Source organism: Pempheris klunzingeri, chromosome 17, assembly GCF_042242105.1.
Source record: "Pempheris klunzingeri isolate RE-2024b chromosome 17, fPemKlu1.hap1, whole genome shotgun sequence".
NCBI classification, from domain to species: domain Eukaryota; kingdom Metazoa; phylum Chordata; class Actinopteri; order Acropomatiformes; family Pempheridae; genus Pempheris; species Pempheris klunzingeri.
In genome coordinates, this window is record NC_092028.1 from 19,214,287 (window position 1) to 19,225,349 (window position 11,063).

The window sequence follows — 11,063 nt, forward strand, 5'->3', positions numbered from 1 at the left end:
CTTCCCACAGTCCTCACAAAATTCAACAAATTTTTGTTTACGTAAGTAAATGCTACTCAAGGCAGTGAATTGATTCAGCTCTGAAGAGGAAAAGAAAATTCCTTGCAAATGAATTTTTGCTAAGTAAGAGTGTAACGTTGTGGGTCTCCTAGGTATTACAAAAGAAGTCTGTGGAACTCTGCTGGCCTCTTATCCAGCTGCAGTCCAATTCTTAATAGAATTAAAAAGGATTAATAGGCTCTTTAGTATGCTCAAGTCCAGGCTTGCGCCCCCAGCCTCACTGTTATGAATATTTCTAAATCACCCATAGTAATGAAAGTGAGTGAACACACTAGCTGCAACCATTAGGACTGCAAGTGGGCTCACTGTGTCCTGATATGAGTCTGTGAAAGGCATTAGTTTGCATGTTCCTGGTTACATAAATCTTTCGTCTCTCTCGCTCTTCTGGGATTAGGGTTTGTCAGCCATGTTGGCTCATTGAATACGCAAAGAGATCAACCTCAAATGCAAAACTGATCTACAAAAGGAATTGCAGGTGGAAAGCAGGATCACGATTACTATCAGATGTGGAAACAGTGTTGTGTGTTTGTTCATCTCCTCACATAAGCTAAACACCAGTTAACCTCTTAAGACCCGAGCTCTTGTTTGATATGCATTTTTTATTTCTCCTCGCTATTTGGGCTTATTGGACCCTGATAAGTATAAAACCTAAGCATCATCTTTTTACATGGTGTAGTTTTAGAGAAACATTATGTCCACATATGTGGACAATCGGTCTTAATTTCCAGAAAACACAATAAAGTCACCTTTGTGCAAAACTCTTTATTTCCATCCTGAACATAGCAGTTTTTTTTCCTGACTGCTTTTGCATGTATTTATAACACATACAAAACATATTTTGAACATGTTGTGAAAATCACGGTGCAAAAAACAATATGAAATATCAACAATTTTGCCCACATACATGTCCATACGGCCCCAGCTAAGCAGAATTAACTACTATGGTAATATAACCCAAAATGTCATGTCCACGCATGTGTATGCCAGGTCTTTAGAGGTTAAAGCAGGCCTAATTTATCAGTCCAGCACACATGAACACATAAGATGGTACACATTCGATGTGATGAGGACAGTGGCATTGAGATATCACTTAGCAAGTCAAGCACTGCTTAATGCTCCGCCACACATACTGTGCTAGTCAGCTGAGGCTGCATGGTATTTTGAAGCTAATAAGAATTGCTAACAAGTTGTAGAGAGAGACACAATGAGAGTCTCACATTTGAGTCACTGTGTGAGTGTGATGTATGAGAGATTGATGAAACGCTTCCCTGGAGCAGTCATACTCCGAAATGTCTCTGCTACAAGATTATGTATTATATATGTATTTCATGTTTGATGAAAAGCAAACAGCAAGTATCTCCTCTCATTAGCCTCACATAGCTGCTCATGACAGACAGCAAATTGAGCAGAAAACATACCCATAAGCCACTATTTACCATTTTAGAGGTCATATTGTTGTCTTTTAGAGGGTGAAGAGGTGTTATGCAATACAATGGAAAAGGTTACCTGATAAGACCTGGCGCCATAATGTGTGGTGTGTTTATTTTAGTGTCGAGCTGAATGTTTAATGGTGGGGTGACCTTAGCTACCTGCAGCTTCTCTTTGTTCAGAATGACTTTTTTTTCCAGCCAATTATCCAAAATGGAAACCAAACCAGAAGTAAACACATTGAAATCTTTCCAGCAACGAGGATAAAACTGACAAGTTAAGATTCTTTTAACTCAGAATCATAACAAGCGAGTTAGACTTTGACATAACATTCAGCAATAAAACAAGCTTATCCACCAGGACTTAGACAAGACACCCTGTAGTTAGAGATACCAAACCATTTTGTTTATATTCTATGGTCCGAAGGATGAGAGATGTCTAGTGTGTGTGTGTGTGTGTGTGTGTCACGTTGTTCCACAACTTGCAGGCTGCTGAGGGCAGACTGGATTGCAAAAACAAGACCATGGGAATAAAAACAATAGTCAGGACCTGTGAGGTGTCTGTGACGACTGCAGCAGAGAGGTGGGAGGACGATCCTGGGTTCCAAGGTCAACAAGCCAAGCTTCCTGCAGCACACACATTCACATGCGGTGGTAACATAATAGTGACACGGCACTCATCCCAAGCTAGCCGGGAATCACGAAAACAGCCCATTCATCACTTAAGGAAGCTACGGTATATCATTCAAGTGGAAGTCATAAACTTAGATGTATACAAGTGACCCGAGCGCTCACTCTTTAGCTCTAAGGAGATGATCTCACAAGCGGCATGTTTTCTGAGAACATATTAAATGTTTTGGGTCAGCATACGTCTGTGGCTTCATCTGTGTTTTACCATCTGTGTGTATGTTTAATCTGAGTTTTTACCCACTAGACTCCATGTTTATGTGTTAAGATGTGTGTGAGCACGCGTAAACCTGTGTACACATCTGTGTTTTTCTCAATCACTTACACACTGTAACTGGGCCTATGGGCTAAACATACCAAACCCCATCTACTAAAAGACCAACCCTGTTTTCGCTCGAGCCAGATTTGTTTAGCTGTTTATGAAAACTACACACACAAAGGCCTTCATGATATCACTGTCTGCACTACGTGCTCATTTTGACAGCACTGTCATTCAGTATCATTAACTAAGTCATCACAGCTGGAACCCAATTAACACATAATTCCCCTGGTGGAAGAGTCAAAACTGTTCACACACCAATCAAAATGAATTAAGCCTAGAGGCATGTTTATGAGCTTTGGAAAATGCCAAAGTTGCAAGACGACAGAAGAGGATGAGGACAGGAGACGACGATGACGACAAGTAAATGGTAAATGGTCTGTATTTGTAGAGCGCCTTTCTAGTCATGTCGACTACTCAAAACGCTTTTACATCCCATCCTCATTCACTCATCATTCACACAGGAAGAATCAAAGTTAGAGGAGACTATTCTTTCACACACATTCACACACTGAAGCTTTGCTCCAAGGACACTTCGACATGTGGACTAGGAGGAGCCAGGGATCGGCTGATTGATGGACGCCCAGCTCTGCCTCTGAGCCACAGTAATAATATGTGCTGGTGATTGCTATACTGTACAGACATTTTCAGTACAGTATGAGTTACAGTTACTGCAGTACTGCAAGTGTGTGTTTTTGGACTTGTTGAGTAACCTGTAAATTTGCTCTGTTTGGAAATGAAGCTTGGGTATTTTACTGTGCAAGGACTTTTCCTGACATGTTTTGTCAGTGCGACATTGCAAAGGTCAGGTTTTTAATCAAAACAGCACATGAAGTAATATTTCTTTATCCACTATTATAAGAGCTCTTTACAGTATTACAGCACAGTTTTGAATGTCTCTCCCCAGGGGGCTGCTGAAGGGTTATCTGGACAGTCAGCGCTGTGATTTTACAAAGTTCCAAATGATTTCTCTGAAAAACCCATTCCAAACATTTTGGCAGCAGCGTTTTTAATTAATCCCTCCAGTGTGTAACAAACAGCCATGTAGTCTGTGTTTTGGACAGCGTGTGTGTGCTGTCTCAGGGCAAAATTTGAATTAGACCCAGAAGTTTGCACTGGTGGGTGTGAGCTTTTCAAACCATGTGTGAAGAAAATATGTAAGAGGTAATTTATGCCCTGACACACACTTTCCCTTACCCATACCATTATAATCTCACATTCACGGCACTATACTCTCCCCCACACAAACATACTCCGCAACTTATACTGTACTATATCACCTTTTATTGTAATGAATGTGAAAACACTGGTCTGTACGATACATGCTGATATTGTTTATAAAACAGGATTATTGTGTGTGTGTGTGTGTGTGGGTGAGACTGTATATACAATATGTCAAAGAGAATAGTAGAGAAAGAATGACTGACAGTGTTTGTGAGAGAGAGAATAGCGCGGTGTGAATTAATATAGTGGTGTGCGTGGGCAGCATGGTAATGTATGTACGTCAGTGACTGTGTGTGTGTATGTGAAATACAATATTGCTGTTCATGCCAGAGTGGAATATTATACCTGAGAGAAAGAAGTGTGTGAAAAATAATGAGAAAATAGGAGAATGAGTGATAATATTTTGTGAGGGAGTGTGTGAGTGAGTGTGAGAAAGGAATGTGTGCGGTGCAAAACTGTAGTGAGTGTTTAATCAAGAAGGAATGTAGTTGGATGAATTGATTTAATAATTAAATTCTCAGCTCCGGATAGGTTGAAGTCTCAGACGAATAAGGCAGAAATAACACAATCTAACAATAACAATAGGTACTGAAAAACAACAACACACACACGGTTCAATACTCACTTGGTCTGGCATGACTAATGTTAGAAAACTTTAGATCAATATTGCTGAATAACAGACATCACTGAGTTTGTTCACTGACTTTATGACTTTCTGTTCTTGTGGTGCTGTTACACTGCATCGTCTCGTGACACAGTGAAATATTTGAATTGTTTTTATAAAAAAAAAAACCTGTATTGATTTTTACTGAATTGACCCTTCGCCCCCCTTGGTTACTGTTGTTTCCACACCTGAGATGTCAACACTGTTTTCAACAATATCTGTGTGAGATATTTCAAAGGAAATAACAACAAAAATATCTGGAAAAGTAGTTCTTGAATATCAGACATATGGTATTATAATTGAGAGAAATGATTATTAGTGTTCCCAGGCGAGCCTCAGGCATCCCGCTTCTTGACAGTTCACGTGAAGGAAGAACATTTGTCTCCAATGGTCCACACCTTCCAAATATAAAGTTAAAACACAAGTAAGTTTTTACATTAGCATTATGTAGCTGTCAGTCAGCTACTGTTAGTTAGCAGGAAGCAAATGAAGATGTTTTAGTTGATTTTTCACTGAATTCAGATGTAAATTAATTCCACATTGTTTAACCTCTAAAGACCTGGTACACATGCGTGGACATCACGTTTTGGGTTATATTAGTAATATAATAATTATTAATAATAATAATATTATTAATAATATAATAATATTATTATTCTGCTTAGCTGGGGCCGTATGGACATGTATGTGGGCAAAATTGTTGATATTTCATATTGTTAAAAATATGTTTTGTATGTGTTATAAATACATGCAAAAGCAGTCAGGAAAAAAAACTGCTATGTTCAGGGTGGAAATAAAGAGTTTTGCACAAAGGTGACTTTATTGTGTTTTCTGGAAATTAAGACCGATTGTCCACATATGTGGACATAATTTTTCTCTAAAACTACACCATGTAAAAAGATGATGCTTAGGTTTTATACTTATCAGGGTCCAATAAGCCCAAATAGCAAGGAGAAATAAAAAAAATGCATATCAAACAAGAGCTCGGGTCTTAAGAGGTTATTCAATATCTGACATCACTGGTTTTGTGATTTCAGCTTTGGAAAAGCAAAACACCCTCCCTCAGTCTTATAGCAGGTGGACTCGCAGGTTTCATATCTTCAGCACTAAACAAAGTGTGGCCTCACTGAGATTACTGAAAGCTTGGCAGGCCTCCTGTGTCTTGCCGCCGTTGTTAATGCAGAACTGGACAGTGGCCATTTTAAGGCTTAGTGAAAGGTTAATTCTGTGTGCCATCTTTCTGCAGGTGCCACTTGTGGCCAATATGGCCACTGTTCAGTAAATGTCACATAGTCAAGCTTTAAGGACAACAAAGAAACACCTCGTTTTGCTGCAGCGATGGCAGACTTGCTATCATTTTTCAGATCATTTAACTTGTCTGTATCTTGATGTATAAAGCTGTTGGCAAATGTGAGTATAAGAGAGCATAATGTGGGTAAGAGTGAGCATGTAAGAGTGTATCAGTACAGTGGTGTGTGTGGCAGACCTTTGTGCAGAGTGTGTCTGTGATGGTGAGGATGGTGCTATCAGCGCAGCAGTGCTTCTAATTACAGTCCACCCCAGGAACCAGCTGGAATAACACTGGGAATTAAAAAAAAACCTGAGGTGCTGAGGTCACACTTACAACACTGCAGTACATCAGAGAGCCAATGAAACGTGCTTGTTGGTTGCCAGGAAAACCGTTAAGTACAGTGCAGGCCTCTCTCTCTTTCTCCCGCTGTGTGTGTGCATGTGTGTATGCTGCTTTCATCTAAGCTTTTCTGCGTGTCAGTGTGATGATAGCTTAGTGCCAATAGTGTAATGAGCATGTACACAGCTGACACCTTACATTCCTGTAATTCGTAATTATGAATGAGGTGAGCTAGCATGTAATTAGTGTGTGTTATGCTGATCCACTAACAGCTTGTGGAAATGATAGATAAAGGAGACAAAATGCAGTATAGTAAGCAGCACATATTATCTAACTCATTATTAATGTCCTGCCCATGCTCTCCTCTTCTTCTCTTAGTACCTCTTAAAATAACTAACCTTTTTCTTGGCACCACGGTACAACAGGTGGACCACAACAGCTTTTACGATGCATTGTTTACAGTCATGTGGTGTGATTGTTGAACAATGTCAGTCATGGCAGCTGGATACCATTGTTATTACTGTTAACCTTGAGGGGGTGAGTTATGGCTGCCTCTGTCCTGTAATTATGTTTCTCCTGCCTCTGGTTGTGGTGACAGACGATGATGGCGGTGAGGGAAACCTCCTGGAGGAGGATGAGGAATGACGGCTGTGACGGGGAGACAATCCCAGACCTGGAACCACAGAGGCATCTACCTGTCTAGACACTGAACATCTGTGTTCGCCTAGAGCACACACACTGCAAAAAGATGTTCACCAGTCATCAACTTTGTCTTGGAAAAAAAAAAAACAGAACTGAACAACTTACTTACAATGCAAGTTAGCTTTTGTGATGAACATTATTGAAGCGACATTATCCTGGTATTTGTAATCAATTGAGTGGTCAGTGATACATTAAACACCGGAGAGTGAATTTGTCCCACAAAGTAGGCCGTCTTAGCAACAGGTATTTTGATTTGTCATAAATAGAACAAATAAGGCTCCTCTCAGATTTTAGTGCTCTGGAACTGGAACAACTAAATGGCACGCAGTCATTGTTAATGTTATTAATTTCACTCGTGCTTTTCATGCTGTTACATTTCAAAATGTAAAATGGGCTGGCGGCACAATTCTTCCATTAATTTGAATGACATTTGTAAACATGTGAAAAATGTACATTCCTTCTAGTGTGCTGCTCTGATCGCCTCTGCTCAGCTTCTCAGGTGAGTGCCTGATTGCCTCACTGATGCGCAGCACGACCAAACACAAGGCTTTGTTTATTTAACAATAGGGCTCAGCCAAGTGTGAACAGCAACAGAAGGGCTGTCTTAACAAACGTGACAGTGATAGACATACCGACTTAACTGACGTTTTAAAGCTGTGCAGCAACTCCCCATCCACTAATCCACAAGTCATGTCACTCTTGGCTTTAGGTGAGACAGTTTGGATTCTGCTGGGAATGACAGACAGTAGTATGCACAGAGAGCAGCTTATAAACAAAATTAACCAAATGGGTGATTTGATGTGAATTTCTTACATACTTTCTCATGAGTCCACTTGTGTGCAGTGCATGCCAGTGCTTGCACATGTACTTGTTTGTGAGTCAGAACAATTGGTAGAGTTATATGTGCATGCTGTGTGTACATTTACGTGTGTGGCTATAGAAATAACAGAGGGCACGGTATAAAAATCCTGATTGGTTCTGAGGGATTATCCTTCACAATGCGGGGCTTTATCAGAGGGCTTGGACTGCTGTAACAAGACACGCTCGCCCTGGGTTTCGCCCAGCCAAATACTGAGACTTATGCCAGCAACGAATCACAGGAGGGAAAGAAATGAAGAGCTCAAAGAAAAGAAACACAGGGGGAAAACAACGGCAAGGGGGAGCAGAGAGCAGAGAGAGGCAGGAAGAGATGACATGGGAAGAAAAGTGGAGTGAGGGGGAAAGTGGGAGAGGACAGAGAAAGGAGGAAAGTAAAATGTACAGAGAAAGTTGAACAAGTTTAACTGGAGGCCATGCTTCAAACAGAGAGGTTTGTTTTCTGACAGAGATCCCTCTCAGGAGATTGATCTGGAAAACAGATTAATAGAGGCTGTCCAAGTTGCTCTCTGATGTTGCACAACATGTGCCTTTGCTCCACGTGGACAAGAGCTGCCATGCATCCTACTGTAGTGTGCTTTGTGCGGGCTGCTTGCATGCTATCGCCGAATGTGCGTGATGCAGCCTCACCAAGACTTTATATTCAAATACTGATAGGCCTTCAGGCAGAGGTTGGTCTTTTAACAGAAACCGTTTAGATCTTTTGTGTTTGGCTCTGTGCAGGAGAGGTGTTTTTGATTGGGCTCTTTTATTTGCTTCCTTTTATAAGACTTTCTCAGCACGATCAGGTTGCTGTGCCCAGACTAACCACGCTCTGTAAAGGGGAGCTGTGGTTTTGGAAAAGAGGGGGAGAGTTGGCCGCTATGGATGGGACTTTAATATGTGTGTGGGAGGAGAATATGGAGTGGGGGTGTACATGGTATTGTGTGAAGTATATATATTCATATATTCCCATGACACCTCGACAGAATTCTTTCAGACTTGCTAGTTTACTTTTATTAGCGGTTAATTTTTTAGTATATAAGTGCTGTAATGTAACCGCATAGCATAATTGAATGTTTATGTTTTAGAGAACACACTGACACTTTGCTATCCAGTGGGTGAACTGGGTGAGACCCAGATGAATGTGATTACTGTGTACATATTTCAATAAGTATGTCAGTGTGCATTGGGGTTGTGCTTCCTGTGCTGGCAGCATGTACATGTCCCTTTGTGATATCCAACCTGTGCCAGTGGGAGTTTCGGGCTTCATGCTAAGCCATCTGGACAGACCAAAGTGTCGCTACCAGTCCTAGCACGATTAACTGTTCTCTAAACTCACCTCTCCTTTGGTCTTGCACTCAGAATGAGGGATTAGGCTTATTACCATTTCCCTTGAAAGCGCCCCAAGTGACTTGATGCTTTTCCTCACCACGGTTCAATCACTTCTAAGGTTGGGGTTCAGGGAAAATGCCATGTAAAGACTTTGCTGTTGCTCTCTGCTTGAATAATACAACTGGAAAATTTGTGTTATCAGTATAGAAAGTCTAAAATACTCGCCGCCAGGGTGTGAACACGATACTGTTTTCTTAAATGGAGTAACCCCTGCCCTGTATATGCTGTTTTGGTTGCGGTCGGCTTTCTACCGGGTGTATTTTGAAACCGTTATGGAGCTGCGCAAACTCAAGCCAAGCAGGGAACTAAGCAGCCAGCACTATTGTTTCAGAGCTACTTAGGATTCTCAGGGTGTTGCTTTGCTTCAGCTTTGACTCACACGCCCTGAATGGTGCACCCAGTTTTTGTTTTAAACTTGGGTTCATAATGGTGAACTCTACAAACTTTTACAGGGGTTAATTTACCCCTGTCCTGCTTTTGTCCGTGAAAAATTCCTAATACCACAGCCAAAACTGTCCAACTTACAAACTCTCAGAGTGCTACCCTCATCCACATGGACAGAGAATGAGGGATTGTGGGGGTGGCAGTGAGACGGGAAGAGAGCTGTTTATCTCTCAACGCTGCTCTTATGAACGAAACAGGAGTGGAAGAGTTGAGACAGATGGAAAGACGACTCAAAAGTAGCAGAATTGTAATTATTTACCCTAAAAGTCCTGTTTAAACTGTTCGGAAGTTACTCCTTCTTTCAGACTACACCGCCAGACGCGTAGTGTTTGTGGGAGTGTGGGCCATGAGACATGCATGTCCTTAGCTTTGTGTGTGTTTTCAGCCTGTCTTGCGTCATTGCTGCTCTCTTCTGTTTATGCAGGGGCTCTGTGGATATGGAGAGGGATGGTAGGATATGCGAGCCTCCCACTGTCACTTGATATCTACAGAAAATGGATCAGATGATTGGACAAGTCCACTTCCACACAGCTTCCCACCAAGGGAGCCGAGCCAAGTCCATTTACTCTCTCATTCATGCCTGTTATGATGATGCTGTCATCTTTATTCACTGAGGGTCTCGCCAAGGAGTGATGCAGCGATCAAGAAGGATGCAATGTTAAAGTGGTTAGTCACACCAAATTGGCTAATAAGTAAATCAGCTCGGCCTCAATGTGACTTTATCTCTTCCCACATCTAAGCCAATGTGATAAGTATGTTTAAGGAGGGAACTAACTGGAGGGTACGCTGTGGAAGCACTTTTTTTGCTTGACTATGCTGGTAGATTGCTGCAATGTAAGAGAAAGAGGGAGAGTAGACAGAGTTGAAGAGATAGAGAGGGGCCCATATTGAGTGACACAGACTGTGTCTGTGTTTTCTCGGTGGACCAGAGAAGATGCAGTGTAAATGAAGCGTGCTGCACCATGGCAGCTTCTGCTTTATCCTTGCCCTGTGTGTGTGTGTGTGTGAGAGAGAGAAAGGGAAATGACAGAGGCCTCTTTGAGTACTCAGAGGCCTCTGTTCTCCCTCAGTTCCCTCATGGGTAGAATCCTTTGTCTACGACCCATGTCCAACGATAACAGGAGGATATATGCAACACAAATGTGAACATGGATGAATACAAATGCATCCACCTGAGTGGTAAAAACATCCTGCCGCTATGCAGAATCCATATTGGGCTGCAGCAGTTGTACATTATTCAGAACTATTTGTTGTCTTCTCTTCATTTTCATTTCATTTACAATGAAATTAAAACCCTGCAGTGTTTTTGTGTCTCTTCACAACAGCCAGGGCAGTCTGCTCAGTGTGTGCGTCTGACCTGTAGGATGAGGGCCTCCCCTTGTGTTCAACTACAAAAATACAACAGCAGCAGAAGTATTTGGCACACTGAGCGGCCCCAGTGAATGTAGGGGAGATGAGGGTCTGAAGAAGGTTATGTGACCAGAAAAAAATGTTGTTACCTCTGGCTGGTTGTTACAGCAGCTCTCTGCCTGCAGTTCAGTAAAGGCTTATCTTAAAAAGATGACAAATAATAATGCAGCCCAGTTGAAGACTGACAACTTGCGTCACTTCCTGTGACGCTTTGCTGTTTCCTCCTTAAATTCCTTTACCGCACAT